The sequence below is a fragment of the Stegostoma tigrinum genome, chromosome 1, assembly GCF_030684315.1.
Source record: "Stegostoma tigrinum isolate sSteTig4 chromosome 1, sSteTig4.hap1, whole genome shotgun sequence".
Lineage (NCBI taxonomy): Eukaryota > Metazoa > Chordata > Chondrichthyes > Orectolobiformes > Stegostomatidae > Stegostoma > Stegostoma tigrinum.
Window position 1 is genome coordinate 135,969,948 of NC_081354.1, and position 19,201 is coordinate 135,989,148.

The 19,201-nt window shown below is 43.5% G+C and overlaps 1 long non-coding RNA gene across 1 annotated transcript in view; it reads right to left on the reverse strand.

Annotated features, from left to right (window-relative positions):
* LOC125446919 (uncharacterized) overlaps positions 1-12,175 on the reverse strand; it is an 85,780-nt gene extending 73,605 nt beyond the window's left edge. Inside the window, exon 1 of the long non-coding RNA XR_007246499.2 lies at positions 12,065-12,175. This is a non-coding gene — a long non-coding RNA (uncharacterized LOC125446919). The remainder of the gene's footprint in view (positions 1-12,064) is intronic.
* Between the last annotated feature and the right edge of the window lie 7,026 nt (positions 12,176-19,201).

Below are 19,201 nucleotides of genomic sequence, written 5' to 3' on the forward strand. Positions count from 1 at the left end.
TTCATCAGAGAGACCCTTCATCATTGATACCAAAGCAGCCTGCTTTCTTGACACTGCATCCACTGGTGTCTACTCCCTCTGAAACCAACAATCAGGAGCAGCAGTGTGTACTATCTACAAGATGCACTGCAGAAATTCATCAAACATATCCAGACTGCATCTTCCAAACCCATCGGCTCTTCCAGCTCGAAGGACAAGGGCAGCAGATACATGGGAACACTACCAGCTGCAAGTTTCTCTCCAAGCCACTCACCATTCATTAATCGAAAATATATCATTGTTCCTTCAGTGTTGCTGGGTTAACGTCCTGGAATTCCAGTGCCTGGAATATAGTGCGAGTTTTCGGTGAAGAGGCTCAGTGAGGAGATTACACCACTGTTGAAGAGGGTGAAGATGTGACTGCCAAGCTGATTCAGGAAATGGAGGTGCGGCTTGAGGTGGGAGGAAGGGATGGGTGAGAGGAAGAACAGGTTAGGGAAGCAGAGACAGGTTGGACTGGTTTTGGGATGCAGTGGGGGAGGGGAACAACTGGGCTGGTTTTGGGATGCAGTGGGGGAAGGGCAGATTTTGAAGCTGGTGAAGTCCACATTGATACCATTGGGCTGCAGGGTTACCAAGTGGAACATGAGTTGCTGTTCCTGCAACCTACGGATGGCATCATTGTGGCACTGCAGGAGGCCCAGGATGGACATATCGTCTAAAGAATGGGAGGGGGAGTTGAAATGCTTCGCGACTGGGAGGTGCAGTTGTTTATTGCAAACAGAGTGGAGGTGTTCTGCAAAGCGGTCCCCAAGCCTCTGCTTGGTTTCCCCAATGTAGAGGAAGCCACACCGGGTACAGTGGATACAGTATACCACATTGGCAGATGTGCAGGTGAACCTCTGCTTAATATAACCGGGAGCCTAACCTTCCTCCACTGAACCCTTCACCCACCTCCAACACAAGCCCTCTTCCTGGATACCACCCCCCGGCCTCCTACCCTCCCTCGACCTCTTCATCTCTAACTGCCATCGAGATATCAACCGCCTCAACCTGTCCACCCCTCTCACCCACTCCAATCTCTCCCCCGCAGAACGGGCAGCCCTCCGCTCCCTCTGCTCCAACCCCAACCTCACGATCAACCCGCAGACAAGGGAGGCACAGTGGTAGTATGGCGCACTGACCTCTACATCGCCGAGACCAAATGCCAACTCTCCGACACCTCCTCTTACCGCCCCCTCGATCATGACCCCACCCCCGAGCACCAAGCCATCATCTCCAACGCTATCCATGACCTCATTACCTCAGGGGACCTCCCACCCACAGCCTCCAACCTCATTGTTCCCCAACCCTGCACGGCCTGTTTCTATCTTCTTCCCAAAATCCACAAACCTGCCTGCCCTGGTCGACCCATTGTCTCAGCCTGTTCCTGCCCCACTGAACTCATCTCCACCTATCTGGACTCCATTTTCTCCCCTTTGGTCCAGGAACTCCCTAACTACGTCTGTGACAACACACACACCCTCCACCTCCTCCAGAACTTCCGATTCCCTGGCCCCCAACACCTCATTTTCACCATGGATGTCCAGTCCCTATACACCTGTATTCCGCATGCAGATGGCCTCAAGGCCCTCCGCTTCTTCCTGTCCCGCAGGCCCGACCAATCCCCTTCCACCAACACCCTCATTCGCCTTGCCGAACTCGTCCTCACCCTCAACAAATTTTCTTTCAATTCCTCCCACTTCCTACAGACAAAGGGGGTGGCCATGGGTACCCACATGAGCCCAAGCTATGCCTGCCTCTTTGTAGGTTACGTGGAACAGTCCCTCTTCCGCACCTACACTGGCCCCAAACCCCACCTCTTCCTGCGTTACATTGATGACTGTATCGGCGCCGCCTCTTGCTTCCCAGAGGAGCTCGAACAGTTCATCCACATCACCAACGGCTTCCACCCCAACCTCAAGTTCACCTGGGCCATCTCCAACACATCCCTCACCTTCCTGGACCTCTCGGTCTCCATCTCAGGTAACCAGCTAAAAAGAGATGTTCACTTCAAGCCCACTGACCCCCACAGCTACCTGGCATACACCTCCTCCCTCCCATCCTCCTGCATAAATTCCATCCCCTATTCCCAATTCCTCTGCCTCTGCTGCATCTGCTCCCAGGATGAGGCATTCCACTCCCGCACATCCCAGATGTCCACATTCTTCAAGGACCGCAACATTCCACCCGCAGTGGTCGAGAACGCCCTTGACCGTGTCTCCCGCACTTCCCGCAACACATACCTCAAACCCCACCCCCGCCACAACCACCCCAAGAGGATCCCCCTCGTTCTCACATACCACCCTACCAAACTTCGGATACAACGCATCAACCTCCGACACTTTCGCCGTCTACAATCCAACCCCACTACCCAAGACATTTTTCCATCCCCACCCTTGTCTGCCTTCCAGAGAGACCACTCTCTCCGAGACTCCCTTGTTCGCTCCACACTCCCCTCCAACCCCGCCACACCCGGTACCTTCCCCTGCAACCGCAGGCAGTGCTACACTTGCCCCCACACCTCCTCCCTCACCGCCTTCCCAGGCCCCAAGATGACTTTCCATATTAAGCAGGTGTTCACCTGCACATCTTCCAATGTGGTATATTGTATCCATTTTCCCCGGTGTGGCTTCCTCTACATTGGGGAAACCAAGCGGAGGCTTGGGGACCGCTTTGCAGAGCACCTCCGCTCGGTTCGCAATAAACGACTGCACCTCCCAGTCGCAAACCATTCCCACTCCCCCTCCCATTCCTCAGATGACATGTCCATCATGGGCCTTCTGCAGTGCCACAATGATATCACCTGAAGGTTGCAGGAACAGCAACTCATATTCCGCTTGGGAACCCTGCAGCCCAATGGTATCACTGTGGACTTCACAAGCTTCAAAATCTCCCCTTCCCACACTGCATCCCAAAACCAGCCCAGTTGTTCCCCTCCCCCCACTGCATCCCAAAACCAGCTCAACTCGCCCCCTCCCACCACTGCATCCCAGAACCAGCCCAGCCTGTCTCCGCTTCCCTAACCTGTTCTTCCTCCCACCCATCCCTTCCTCCCACCTCAAGCCACAGCTCCATTTCCTACCTACTACCTCATCCCACCTCCTTGACCTGTCCGTCTCCCCTGGACTGACCTATCCCCTCCCTACTTCCCCATCTATACTCTCCTCTCCACCTATCTTCTTTTCTCTCCATCTTTGGTCTGCCTCCCCTTCTCTCCCTATTTATTCCAGAACCCTCTCCCCATCCCTCTCGCTGATGTAGGGTCTTGGCCCGAAGTGTCAGCTTTTGTGCTCCTGAGATGCTGTTTGGCCTGCTGTGTTCATCCAGCTTCACACTTTGTTATCTTGGATTCTCCAGCATCTGCAGTTCCCATTATCACAGATTCCTTCCCATCTCTGTCTTAAATTAGAATGTATAAAGGAAAATGAGCGCCAAAGTAGTCTATCAATCTGTTGTCCAGTATCTCAAGTGTTGCCTTGGAGGAATGGCAATGGCTTAAGAAAACAGGAACTAATTATATTTCTCAACATTGTCAGCCACTCAACTTTATTCCTCTGCCAGTGCTCTCACTGTCAACTGTTAACTGTAAACTACTGCCTCCTAGATATTTTCCTCATCTACCTGTTCACACATGTTACTTCCTACACCAGGAGATAAAACATACAATATTCTGACAAGACTAAGCAGATTGAATGTGGGGATGATGTTTCTCTTGGCCAATGGGTTTAGAATGAGAACAGCTTCAGGATCCAGGGTTGGCCATTTAGAAGATGAGACAGAGACCTTGGGGCACAGGTGCATAGTTGTTTAAAAGTGGAGCCACAAGAACAGGGTGGTGAAGCAGGCATTTTACATGCTTGCCTTTATTGGCCAGAACATTGAGTATAAGAGTTGGGCCATCATGTTGCTGCTGTGAGGCCACTTTTAGAGTCCTGCATACAAATCTGGTCACCCTTATGTGGGATGAATGTTGTTAAATTTCAGAGGACGCGGCAAAGATTCACAAGGATTTTGCCATGACATGCGAGTTTGTGTTATAGGGAGAGGCTGAATAGGCTGGGGTTTTTCTTCCATGGAGCATCAGACACTGAGGGGTGACCTTATAGAGGTTTATAAAATAATGAGCGGCATGTATAGGGTAAACAGCCAAGGTCTTTTTTCCGAGGGTAGGCAAGCCCAAAACTAGAAGCCGTAGGTTTAAGGTGAGAGGCGAAAGATTTAAAAAGGGCTTGAGAGGTAACATTTTCATTTAGACGATGGTGCATGTATAGAATAAGCTGCCAGAGGAAGTGGTGGAGGCAGATACAATTGCAACATTTAAAAGGTAACTGGATGGATATGTGAATAGAAAGGGTAAAGGGGGATATGGGCCAAATGCTGGCAAATGGGACAAGGTCAGATTGGGATGTCTCTGCAACATGGATGTGATGGACTGAAGGGTCCGTTTCTGCGCTGTGTGACTCCATGACTCCATATGAAGAAGAGAAATGTGAATACTCAGAGGGTGCTGAATCTGCGGAATTCTCAACCACCAAAGGCTGTGAGGTAAAGGCACCAAATATGTTTAAGCAATAAATTGATGGTGTTCTGAGGCTAAACATATCAAGGGGTATGGGAAGAGAGGAGGGGCATGGAGTTGAAATACAGGACAACCATTATCAGGTTAAGTGATAAGGGTGGCAAGGTAGCTCAGTGGTTAGCACTGAAGCCTCACAGCAGCAGGGACACGGGTTCAATTCCAACCTCAGGCAACTGTCTGTGTGGAGTTTGCATATCCTCCCCATGTCTATGTGGATTTGCTCCCACAGTCCAAAGATGTGCAGGCTAGGTGGATGGGCCATGCTGAATTGCTTGTAGTGTTCAGGGGTGTGTGGGTTATAGGAGGATGGGTTTGCGTGGGATGCTTCAAGGGCCAGTCTGGACTTGTTGGGCTGAAGGGCCTGTTCCACACTGTCGGGAATCTAAACTAACGTGTGAACTAGAATGAATAGACTAAATGGCCTACTCCTGCTTCTCTTTTCAATGTTTCTATGCATGAATGCCTGAAATGAATTGTATATCATTCTTCACCTTTCAGAAAGACGTAGCAATGACCAAATGACAGAGAGTATCAATGGACCAAACTCTTCAACCTCTTTAAAATATGTAATAATACAGCCACTCAATGACAATGAATCAAGTACAGGTTTTGGAAGATGCTCCTGATTCATATGATTAAAATTGCTCACCTTATCTGGGGAATTGTATTCCAGCAGATGTGAAGAATTAGATGTGGTGCACACAGAAATGTGCCAGGAATGTCTAAGCAACTGGAACATTGCAAATTAAGCAAATTAGGTTCATTTTTCTTCCTGTTATATTTATGACGGAACTAGGTTCCTTTTATCCTAAGCCTCAGCAAAACAATTCACCTAATTTCCACTTCATAAAAGCATCAGTTCAGATTCATGCAAACTGGACGATTTCATTTTTTTCAGAGGGAGAAGCACAAAATGAGTGATTTTATGATGAATTACTTAGATACGAAGGGTAAGTACTTAAAGGCCAAGTACAGAAATCTTTTGTCTGCTTTGCAAGCAATTGGTGCATATTTGTATAATACCAAATAACGAGGAATCTCTGTACTGAATCTTGCCACTGAGCACCGTAAAATTTAAGCGTACACAGAGAGATGCCTCGACTCCAAGATGCAGCATCTGAAAAGACTGCTCCTGATGGTAGTGATGAAGCAATGACAGTCAGGGTCAAAGAGCTGCTTTCCATACATTTAAACTCCAAAATATCAGGAAGAAATTCAGCAAAGCTGAGAAGATCAATGGCAACTATAAAGACTCACTTTGTTATATAAGCATATAGACGATGTAACACAACCTTTTTAATACACCAGACTGAATGGTGTATCATCAGCATTACTTAGGTCTTTGAGTTAGATCATGTTGACATTGACAATTTGGCTCTTACAATCTTCTTTAACTGTATGAAGCTGACCCAACTGTAAAACAACTTGCTTGCTTCTCCTCCAAAGGACCACAGTCACTCACAAAATGCACTGATTTCATGACCTGGCGAAGTTGCAAACTGTTGCATAGCCAATGATATGCTTTTTGAATGGTAGCCACTTCTGTAAAATTGAAAACAATAATTACCAATCTATTTTAGCGCAGGCCAGCAATAGCCAGCAATAATAACTAGAACATTTTTTTGATGAGTGCACAGAAAATTAAATATTTGTCAGGAAACTGGGTTAATATAATTTGTTCTTCCTTGACAGTGATAATGAATCTGGTACATTCACATGACAGAAGAGACAAGAAGTAGATTATTGTTGATCTATAGACCTAGCAAGAGAACCAGGGGGACTTCTTAAGGCAAGACCTACTAAAACTACTGCCAATCGGGCTTTGGTGAGGCCCATCAGTGGGCTTTCACCTGGGCTTGATACACCAGAGGTGGAGGTTCTGCCTATCAAGACCTACTATTCAAACAGAAGCCAGCAGTTGTGTCATTTGGCAACACCACAGATGGTGTTACAGCCATTGCTAGTAGGGCAGGATTAGAACAGCACTCACTCAGGCACATGAGAAATAGCGAGTTTTGAGAAGATTTGTAGCTCAGGTTGAGGTTCTGGATGTGAGTTTGCTTGCTGAGCTGGAAGGTTAGTTTTCAGACGTTTCGTCACCATTCTAGGTAACATCATCAGTGAGCCTCCGACGAAGCGCTGGTGTTATGTCCCGCTTTCTATTTATCTGGTTAGGTTTCCTTGGGTTGGTGATGTCATTTCCTGTTCTTTTTCTCAGGGGATGGTAGATTGGTTCCAAATCAACGTGTTTGTTGATGGAGTTCCGGTTGGAATGCCATGCTTCTAGGAATTCTCGTGCATGTCTCTGTTTGTCTTGTCCTAGGATGGATGTGTTGTCCCAATCAAAGTGGTGTCCTTCCTTATCTGTATGTAAGGATACGAGTGATAGTGGGTCATGTCGTTTTGTGGCTAGTTGATGTTCATGTATCCTGGTGGCTAGCTTCCTGCCAGTTTGTCCAATGTAGTGTTTGTCGCAGTTCTTGCAAGGTATTTTGTAGATGACGTTCGTTTTATTTGTTGTCTGTATAGGGTCTTTTAAGTTCATTAGCTGCTGTTTTAGTGTGTTGGTAGGTTTGTGGGCTACCCTGATGCCAAGGGGTCCGAGTAGTCTGGCAGTCATTTTGGAAATGTCTTTGATGTAGGGGAGAGTGGTTATGGTTTCTGAGCCCGTTTTGTCTGTTTGTTTGGGTTTATTGCTGAGGAATCGGCTGTCTGTGTTCATAGGGTACCCATTCTTTTTGAATACGCTGTATAGGTGATTTTCCTCTGCTCTGCGTAGTTCCTTTGTGCTGCAGTGTGTGGTGGCTCGTTGGAATAATGTTCTAATGCAGCTTCGTTTGTGGGTGTTGGGATGGTTGCTCCTGTAGTTCAGTATTTGGTCCGTATGTGTTGTTTTCCTATAGGCGCTGGTTTGAAGTTCCCCATTGGGGAACGTGAGGAATGTTCCATCACTCTCCTGATGTTTGCCTTGTGGACGATAGACAGATTTTGGGGATTCGGGAGGTGAGTTACTTGCTGTAGAATTCTTGGACTCTGCTCTTCTAGCCACTATATGTATATGTTAGTCACTTAATTCAATTCAGTTTCTCATCAATTTTAACCTCCAGGATGTTTATCATGGCAGGGGGAGGTGAAGAACAAAGAAAATTACAACACAGGAACAGGCCCTTCGGCCTTCAAGGATCGAGATCCTCTGTCTAAACCTGTCATCTATTTTCTAAGGGTCTGTATCCCTTTGCTCCCTGCCCATCCATGTACCTATCCAGATACATCTTAAAAGACACTATCGTGTCTGCGTCTACCACCTCCACTGACAACGCGTTCCAGATACCCACCACTCTTCTGCGTAAAGAACTTTCCACGCATATCTCCCATAAACTTTCCTCCTCTCACTTTGAACTCATGACTTCTGGTAATTGAGTCCCCCATTCTGGGTAAAAGTTTCTTGCTATCCCCCCTGTCTATACCCCTCATGATTTTGTAGACCTCAATCAGGTCTCCCCTCAATCTCCATCTTTCCAATGAAAATAATCCTAATCTATTCAACCTTTCTTCATAGCTAGCGCCCTCCATACCAGGCAACATCCTGGTGAACTTCCGCTGCACCCTCTCCAAAGCATCCATACCCTTTGTAATGTGGCGACCACAACTGTACACAGTATTCCAAATGTGGCCAAACCGAAGTCTTATACAACTGTAACATGACCTGCCAACTCTTGTACTAAATACCCCGTCCAATGAAGGAAAGCATGCCATATGCCTTATTGACCACTCTATCGACCTGTGTTGCCACCTTCAGGGAACAATGGACCTGAACACCCAGATCTCCCTGTACATCAATTTTCCTCAGGACTTTTCCATTTACTGTATAGTTCGCTCTTGAATTAGATCTTCCAAAATGCATCACCTCGCATTTGCCCGGATTGAACTCCATCTGCCATTTATCTGCCCAACTCTCCAGTCTATCTATATTCTGCTGTAATCTCTGATAGTCCCCTTCACTATCTGCTACTCCACCAATCTTAGTGTCATCAGCAAACTTGCTAATCAGACCACCTACACCTTCCTCCAGATCATTTACATATATCACAAACAACAGTGGTCCCAGCACAGATCCCTGTGGAACACCACTGGTGTCCAATTTGAGAAACTCCTTTCCACTACTACTCCCTGTCTCCTGTTGCCTAGCCAGTTTTTTATCCATCTAGCTAGCACAGCCTGGGGCCCATGTGACTTCACTTTCTCCATCAGCCTGCCATGGGGAACCTTATCAAAAGCCTTACTGAAGTCCATGTGTATGACATCTACAGCCTTTCCCTCATCAATCAACTTTGTCACGTCCTCAAAGAATTCTATTAAGTTCGTAAGACATAACCTTCCCTGCATAAAACCATGTTGCCTATCCCTGAAAGTTCTGTATGATTTACTTGTCATTACAGAGATATAGTGGCAGGATGAAATGGATGTGACCTGAATCTTAAGGGAATGAAAAGAAATTAGGGAAAGGGGATGGGGATGGGGGTTTTGTTAGGTAATGATATTATTGGCACATTAGAGAGAAATGATTTAAGTTCAGGGAAACATGAAACAGCAATAGTTTAGGTAGAAATGAGAAAAAGACAATTAGTCACTTGTGTTACACCCACAAAGAGTAACCACACAGCAGAATGGAGATTTGAGCAAAAATAATGAGAGCTGGTCAAAAAGGTAATGTGAATAATCATAACAGATTTTAATCCATATATTCATTGGAAAAGTCTGCGGGCAAAAGTAGCCTTGATGAGGAGTTCACAAATTATTTTAGGATAATTATGAGAACACCATGTTCTGGAGGTGACCAGAGAACAGGCTATACTTGATACATGAATAATTTGTGATCTCATAGTAAAGGATCTCCTTGGTAATAGAAACATAATATCATCGAGTTTTACTTTAAATTTGATGGAGAAAGGAGTCAGTCAAGGCTTTTTTTAAAAATTGCAACAAGGAGAATTATGAGGGTATGAAAGCAAGGCCTGCTGAATGAATTAATCAAAATAAATTGAAGAAAATGTCAATAGAAATGCAATAACAGACATTTAAGAGAATATTTGTGAATATACAGAATAAACACATTTGAAGGAGGAACAAAAATTTCAAGGGATGGACAAATTATCTGCAAAAAGCTAGAATTGTTCAAGGCATCAAATTAAAATACAAAATATACAGTCAACCAAAGACAGACAATAGGCCAGATGATTGGATAGAGGGTAATGAAAGATAAATTAGAGCTGGTGGAATGTTGGCTCAAAATATTTAAACAGGTAGTAGGCTTTTTGTAAATATTTAAAGAAAAGAGTTACAAATTAAGTATTGGTCCACAAAAGTTGAGACTGAATGAAATAATGAAAAATGAAGAAATGACAAATGAATTCCCCATCCATGTTCATCACACAGGATACAAGTACCATAACAGAAGCAGCAAAAAGTCAGGAAATGGAACTTAGGATAAACAAAGCAGGAAGATGCATATAAGTTAGACTTACGTTTGTCATGAAAGGAAATATTAGAAGCTATTATTTAAGAAGTTAAAGCAGGGAACTTGGACAACACAGTTTTGTCAAATGAAAATCATGTTTGACCAATTTATTTGAGTTATTTGAGGAAGTAGTTTGTGTTTTGCGTACAAGAGAACTGGTGGATACATTGCATTAATTTTCTCTAAGACATATTTCATAAAATTATTGCGAAAAATAAAATCTGAAGGTGGAGAGCACAGCATATTGGCAAGGATAGAAGATTGGCTGGAAGGGAATGAAGTTTTTCAAAGGAATTATGAGCAATTTGGGCAATAATCATAACCACACCACAAAGGTGATAATCTTCAGACTGTTGCCTGAGTTACATGCAAATTAGCATAGGATAAATAAGGTTGATCAACTAAATGCATGGCTAATAGATTGGTGTGTGAGAAATTGTTTCAGTTTAATGCAGCACTCACACCAACAAAGGGAGCTATTCATTTGAAGATTGGCAAATTGTATAACTAGGGTTGTAGACAGGGCTTTAAACTAATTGTTGAGGTGGAAGATTCAATTGAAGGGAAGTTTAAAAAGAAACAAGAGAGCAGAAGTGCAGGGTACTGAGGAGATGAATTATGGTAGGTGGGGAAGAAAAAATATTACACAAGAATGCAGCAGAAATTAGAGCCAGAGTAACACTGGCAAAAACTCAAATTTTAAAGCTCACTTTCTGAATGCTTGCAACCGTTTCAACAAGGAGTTGAAATAAATCACTAAATAGAAATAAACTGATACAATTCAATTTAAGGAGATCTAGTTGTAAAGTGACCAAGACTAGGAACTTAATATTCATGTGTATTCAATGTTCCAAAAGAATAGGCAAAAAGGAAAGGGGTTTTGTTAATAAGGATGATATCAGTGCGGTGGTGAGCCGTGACATAGTTGCAATTAATCAGAATATGGCCTCAGCTTTGGTGGAAATACAGAATAGCAAGCGAGTCATCAACAGGACTCCACAGAGTTGCTTCGTTGTAATAGATCAGGTATTAACAGAGCAGTACAAGAAGGACATAATAATTGTCATGAGTGATTTTAATCGGTACATTGACGGGACAAATCAGATGGGCAAGGAAAACATTAAAGGCTAATATATAGATGCATCAAGGACACTTTACCAGTGCAGTATGTTGCAGAAGCTACTCAAAAATAGGCTAGTTTAGATCTGATAATCTGCATGAGGAGACAGAGGGTGGTGGTGGATGGTTGCTTTTTGGTCTGGATGGCTGTGACCAGTGGTGTGCTTCAGTTATCGGTGCTAGCTCCATTGCTTTTGGTCATTTAAATAAATGATTTGGATGTGAATACAGCAGGGACGGCACCAAAATTGGTGATGTAGTGGACAGAGAAGAAGGTTACCTCTGAGTACAACGGGACCTTGATCCGATGGGACAATGGGCCGAGGAGTTTAATTTAGTTCGATGTGAGGTGTTACATTTTGGTCTAGCAAAGTAGGGCAGGATTAATACGCTTAGTGGTACGGCCCTGGGGAGTGTTTCTGAACAAAGAGATCTTGGAGTGCAGCTTCATAGTTCCTTGAAAGAGATGTCACAGGTAGACAAGATAGTGAAGAAGGCATTTGGAATGCTTGCTTTTATTGGTCACTGCACTGATTATAGGAGTTGGGAGGTCATACTGCAGCTGTACAGAACATTGTTTAGGCCACTTCTGGAATACAGTTAGTTATGGCATAACACGATAGTTGCGTTCCTGTGTAACATTGTGTTATAGAAAATTGCAATACAGAAATAATGGGGGAAAAGTGAGGTTAGGGACAGACCACTAAAAAAAAATCACTCAGAATAACTCCATAGTAACTCAGACGCCTAACACATAGGATAGCACAATTTGAACAAATGTTTAATTCATATCTAATAATGAAATAAAAGTACATTTGACACTTTACCTTGAAAAAATGTCATGAAGATTTGATGGAGGAGGAGGTTGTACTGTCTCTCTCACAGAAAACACTTCACATCAAAGCCTGTGAAATGATCATGTAATGCCAGTGTGGAGACTGTTGCGACGCTAACATTGTTTGTAGTCACGACAAAGCCTACGAAACGATCATGTGATGTTGACAGCTAATCTTCTGCACACCAGTGGAATTGCATTATAGCCATCACTAGTTCACGCTTTAGAAATAGCATTCCCCTATTTGTCAGTCGCGTTATAGCCAATTTGCATTGCTGGAACATGTGTTCTCACTGAACTGACTACTACATTCGTTCTGTTCTCCTTGTTATTGGAAAGGTGTTGTGAAGCTTGAAAGGGTTCATGTAAGATTGAAAAGGATTTTGCCAGGGTTGGAGGGCTTGAGTCATTGTCAGATGCTGAATAGGTTGAGGCTATTTTCCCTGCAGCATCAGAGGCTGAGGGGTGATCTTATAGAGGTTTATAAAATCATGAGGGACATGAATAGGTGAACAGTCAAGTTCTTTTCCCAAGGTAAGAGAGCCCAAAACTAGAGGACATAGGTTTAAGGTAGGTGGGAAAGATTTAAAAGGCACCTGAGGAACAACATATTTTCACACTGAGGCTGGTGCATGTATGAAATTAACTGCCAAAGGAAGTGATGGAGGCTGGTACAATTATAAAAATTAAAAGGCAGATGGATGGGTACACAAATAGGAAGGGTTTGGAGGGATATGGGCCAATTGTTGGCAAATGGGACTAGAGTAATTTAGGATATCTGTTTGGCATGTACAAGTTGGACTAAAGGGTTTGTTTCTGTGCTGTACATCTCTATGACGCTATAAGCTGGATTAATAAGACATTTCATGGTTAAGAGTCCTTAGAGAGTAGTGATCACAACATTGTAAATTTTTAAGTTTGGTTTCGGCAAGAATAGCTTGAGTCTCAAACCTCTGCCCTCGATTTGAAAAAAGACAATTATAGAGATGTGAAGAAAGAATTGTATAAAGTGTGCTGAGAAAATAGACTTGGGGAATGTCAGCAGATGACAAATGGTAGATAATTCTAGCAGATATTTCATCAGACTCAACAAAAATGTTTACAGTCAAAAACACAAATTTGACAATAAGCATGGACCACCCATGGTAAATGAAGGCAGTGAAGGAGAGCTTCCAATTAAAAACGAAGGCATTCACAGTGGTAAAAACTGTCAGGTGAGAGCATTGGGTTTTTTTTTAGGAACCAACAGTGGATGACTAAAAGACTGATAAAGAAAGAGATAACTGACAATGAGACAAACTGATTATGAAAGTAAATTGGCAAGAAATATTAAAACAAACAGCAGATGTTTCTACAAGTGTATAAAAAAAGAGAGTAACTAAAGTAAATGTGGGAGCCTTCTGGGATGCTTCTTCCTAATGTCTCTTCTGAATGCTCTGGGCCTCATCTTTAGATTGAAGCTCCCAGTTCTGGAATCTCTAATCGGTGGAAATGTTTACTTTTATGTACCCTGCCCTTTCCTGTTATTTGCTTAGATCATCCCCTAACCTCCTTACTTCCAGAGAAAAGACGGCTAATTTGTATAATTTCTTTGCATAAATTAACCCCTGAAGTCCAGGTTTAATTCTGCAGGTTTCCAGCAGATTGGAAATCCATTAATGTGACATCCCTTTTCAAGAAGGGAGGGAGACAGAAAGCAAGAAAGTATAGGCCATTTAGCCTAGCATCTGTCAATTAGGAAATTCGAGAATCCTTTAATGACGGAAAAATAACAAGACATACAGAATAATTAACAAAATCAAATACGATCAACATGAAAGAGAAATCATGTTTGACAAATTTGCTTGAGCTTTGAGGATATAACAAACAGAGATGATAGAGGGGAGAAAAAGACATGCGTGTACTGTAATTGAGTTTCAATAAAATGCCACATAAAATATTATGGCACGAGATAAGTGAGAAATGATATAGGTTCTACTGAACAAAAGGTTCCATTTGGATGGAAATTTGGAGTAACAGGGAAATGAATTCACTGAGAGGAGTGGTCTATAGACCACCAAATAATGACATTGTGGTGGGGCAGGCAATAAACATAGAAATAGCTAATGCATGTAAAAATGGTGCAGCAATTATCGTGGGGGATTTTATTCTATATATTGATTTGTCAAACCAGGTTGGTCACGGTAGCCTTGAGGAGGGGTTTATAGAATATATCCATGACAATTTCCTTGAACAAAATGTAATGGAACCTATGAGGGAGCAAGCTATCTGAGATCTAGCACTGTATAATGAGACAGGAATAACTAATGATCTCACAGTTAGGGATCCTCTTATCCAATAAAGGTGGATGAAGTATGAGGTCATGTACTTTACTCAGAAGAATCAAAAGTCAGACTATTATTTAAATGGTGAGAGATCCCAAACGCATGCAGCTCAGAGAGATCTGGGTGTCTGGGCATGAAATATACAAAAAAAAATACACAGTTGCAGCAAGGAGTTAAGAGGTGAATGGAATTTTGGCCTTTATTGCCGGGGGTTTTGCCTTTAAAAATGAGGATGTCTTGTTACAATGATACACAATGTTGCTGAGGTTGCACCTAGAGTACAGTGTATCATGTTTTAAAAAAGTATATATTGGTATTTTGGCAGCTCAAAAGAGATTGACTAGGCTGACTCTTGAATTAAGAAGTTGATGTTTCAAAAATGGCTAAATAAATTAGGCCTTTATTCATGAGAAGTTGGAAGAATGAGAGGTGATTTTATTGAAATGCACCAAGATTCTGAGGGGCTTGACACAATAGAGATAGAGAAGATTTATTCTCTAGTCAGGGAGTCTAAAACTAATGGATGGAGTTGTCAAACATGGGGATACTGACTGTTGTGATAAAAGGGGCATTTTTTATGATGACAGCCTGTAACTAGAATACCACCAGGATCGCTACTGGGACCACAATTATTTTCAATATGTATTAATATCTGCGATGAGGGAAGTCAATTTATGATTACCAGGTTTATGAATGATACAAAATGGGTGGGAAGGCAAATAGCAAGGATGACACAAAAACACTCAGAGGGATAAAAACAGGCAAAATAAGTGGGCAAAAACTTCACAGACAGAATATGATGTGAGAAAATGTGGCTAGAACTCACAGCCTTTATACATAGAGACACATATTCTACCACTGAAACACAACAGGCACCTTGTCTACCTTTACCTTCCACATCAAGCAGATGTTCACCTGCACATCTGCCAATGTGGTATACTGTATCTGCTGTTCCCATTGTGGCCTCCTCTACAATGGGGAAACTAAGCAGAGGCGTGGGGACCGCTTTGTGGAACACCTAAGCTCAGTTTGCACCAAACAACTACACGTCCCGGCTGCAAACCATTTCAACTCCCACTCCCACTCCATGGACGACATGTCCATCCTGGGCCTCCTGCATTGCCACAACAATGCTACCCGAAAGCTGCAGGAACAGCATCTCATATTTCGCTTGGGAATCCTGCAGCCCAAGGGTATCAATGTGGACTTCACAAGCTTCAAAATCTCCCCTCTCCCAACCACATCTCAAAACCAGCCCAGCTCATCCCCGCCTCCCTAATCATTCCTCCCATGTCAAGCCCTACCCCCATCTCCTGCCCAGTAACCTCATCCTGCCTCCTTGACCTGTCCGCCCTCATTTGACCGACCCATCTCCTACCTAACTCCCCATCTACATTCACCTTTACTGGCTCCAACCTCGCCTCTTTGACCTGTCTGTCTCCTCTCCACTATCTTCTCCTCAATCCATTTTCTGTCTGCCTTCCCCTCTCTCCCTATTTATTTCAGAATCCCCTTCCCCTCCCCCATTTCTGAAGAAGGGTCTCAACCCAAAACATCAGCTTTCCTGCTCCCCTGATGCTGCATGGCCTGCTGTGTTCTTACAGCTCTACACATTGTTAGTTCAGATCCTCCAGCATCGGCAGTTCCTCCTACCTCTGGCACCTTGTCTAATGGTTTGTTTAACAACATACTTTCTAAGTTCTTTATCATTTGAGACTCATGAAGATAATTTTGGCATTTACATGGAGAACCCGCAAGTTCAAGTTCATAATTTGATTACTCTTTAAGGAGCTGTGATTGAAATAGTATTGAAAACTGGATGTCTTAATTTCTTCAAGTGTCTTCCTATTGTACATAGCAGGCGGTTTATGAAATTCAGTATCTTCCACGCAGATAAATATGTAATTTTCACACTAATGAATGTAAACTTCTGGCAGAATTTTTTTATTTTTCATTTATTTTTGGAATGTGGTCTTCCCTGGCAAGGCCAGCTCTGATTGCCAATTTCAAATTGCTCTTGTAAAAGGGCACATGAATCTGCACTTGATCTGAGGAAGGGTCACTGGACCCGAAATGTTAACTCTGTTTTTTTCCTTCACAGATGCTGCCAGACCCACTGGGCTTTTCCAGAAATTTTGTTTTTTTTCCTGATTTACAGCATCTGCCGTTCTTTCGGTTTTTATCTGCACTTGATCATTGACGTTTCTTGCGAACCCTGGATAACAACTAGATTTAGCCAAAAACTACAAAGCTGAACTATGAGGGAAAAGATTTGGCCAGAAGCACAAAAATCGAACCTGGGATTATACAATGTCAGTGCCCAAGTACCTAGTTACAATAGGCTTGATTGGCACCCATTAAGGCACAACATTATCAGCATAAAATGTACTGTACACCTGCACAAATATCAGAACTATGTATTCCTCTGCTTGTGTTCAAAATAAATGAAAACATGTTTTCTCTCCCACTTCTTTTCTCCTAAATTTACTAATCAACTAGTAAGCAGATAAATATGTATGACTCACCAGATGACACATGCTTTCTACTAATTTGAAACTTCACTAATACATAGTGAAGAACATTGCTTTCAGAAGATAGTAATTGCAGGACGTGATGTAACACAGCACAGTTATTATATCAGTAAAAATAGCTGCAGGAAAATAACTTTGTTCATCAATGGAAACTGCCATATCGAAGTTCATGTAGATTTACAGGCAGTAGTTTGGCAACAGAAATATTGACTGGGACTGGTCTGAGCCATTATTTTAAGAGGTTTAAATTTGCATGTATTTTACTTTCATTTAGTGATTAGTCATAAATTGCCTGCCGGTGGTGCTTATGTAAACTGTGTTTTGTGGAGCTGGAGCTATGTTATCAAAATCTAAGTGGTCATCTGACAAATGTAAAGTGCTTTGGGAGTGAAATCTGATAATTCTGTTCCATGACATGGGGCCTTATCAACAGGCTATTTTCCTGTGTAACCTTTGAATATCACCATTATTATTATTAGTTTTTACAATATCTATTATAATAAAAGATCAATTAAAAGGGAGCTTTCCCAAATACAGCCACAACTCAGAAATTCAGAGCTGTTGTCTACAAGAATTTTAACCTTAAGATAATCCTGAACTTGGACTCCAAATCCTTTTGTGCTTCAGATTTCCAAAGCCTTTCCCAATTTAGAAAAAAATACGTACCTTCACACTTTCCCATGTTGTATTCCATCTGCCACTTCTTTGCCCACTCTCCTAGCCTGCCCAAGTCTGCCTACCAACCTCCTTGGTGGCATAGTGGCTCAATGGTTAGTGCTGCAGACTCACAGTGCCAGGGACCCAGGTTCGATTCCAGCCTCAACTGTCTGTGCGGAGTTTGCATATTCTCCCCGTGTCTGTGTGGATGTGCTGCGGTTTCCTCCCACAGTCCAAAGGTGTGCAGGCGAGGTGGATTGGCCATGCTAAATTGCCTGTAGTGTTCAGGGGGGGTGTGGGTGAAGGGAGTTGGGTCTGGGTGGGTTGCTGCAAGAGGTGGCGTGGACTTGTTGGGCCAAAGGTCCTGTTTCCACACTGTAGGGAATCTAATCTCCTCAACACTAACTGCCCCTCTAACTACCTTTGTGACATCTGCAAAATTAGCAACAATGCCCTCAGTTCTTCATCCAGATTGTTAATCTATATTGTGAATAGTTGTGGTTCCAGCATAGACATTTGCGGAAATCTGCTGGTCACCTGCTGCCAACCCAACAAAGACCCCTCCATTCCCAAGCTGCCTTCAGCCAATCCTGTATCCGTACAAGTACCTTGTCCTTATACCATGGCTCTTATCTGCCTTGATTTGATTTATCGTCACATGTACCTTAGTACACTACAGTGAAAAGCTTTGTTTGCAAGCAGTACAGGCAGATCATAGTGAGCAAGGACATACAGATCTTAAGGTCAAAAAAAGACTTGGACAGAGTCAGGCATGTACAGGTTACACCGCACAGGACATGTACCAGGCAAGAACAACATTAACAAGATCAACATTACTTAAGTTGGACAGTCCATTCATCAGTCTAATAACAGCAGGGAAGAAGCTGTCCTTGAAGCTGCATGCATTCGAAATTCTGTATCTTCTGCCTGACAAAAGCACATGTAGGAAGCATTATTGAGATAACAAAGTGTGGAGCTGGTTGAACTTAGCAGGCCAAGCAGCATCTTAGGAGCACAAAAGCTGACGTTTCGGGCCTAGACCCTTCATCAGAAAAGGGGGATCGGGAGAGGGTTCTGAAATAAATAGGGAGAGAGGGGGAGGCAGACCGAAGGTGGATAGAGGAGAAGATAGGTGGAGAGGAGAGTATGGGTGGGGTGGTAGGGAGGGGATAGGTCAGTCCGGGGAGGACAGACAGGTCAAGGAGGCGGGTGCGGCTTGAGGTGAGAGGAGGGGATAGGTGAGAGGAAGAACAGGTTGGGGGGGGGGGAGGGGATGAGCTGGGCTGATTTTGGGATGCAGTGGGGGAGGGGGAGATTTTGAAGCTTGTGAAATCCACATTGATGCCATTGGGCTGCAGGGTTCCCAAGCGGAATATGAGTCGTTGTTCCTGCAACCTTCGGGTGGCATCATTCTGGCACTGCAGGAGGCCTAGGATGGACATGTCGTCTGAAGAATGGGAGGGGGAGTTAAAATGGTTCGCGACTGGGAGGTGCAGTTGTTTGTTGCAAACCGAACGTAGGTGTTGGGCAAACCTCCGCATGGTTTCCCCGATGTAGAGGAAGCCACAACGGGTACAGTAGAAGCCACATTGGCAGATGTGCTGGTGAACTGCTTGA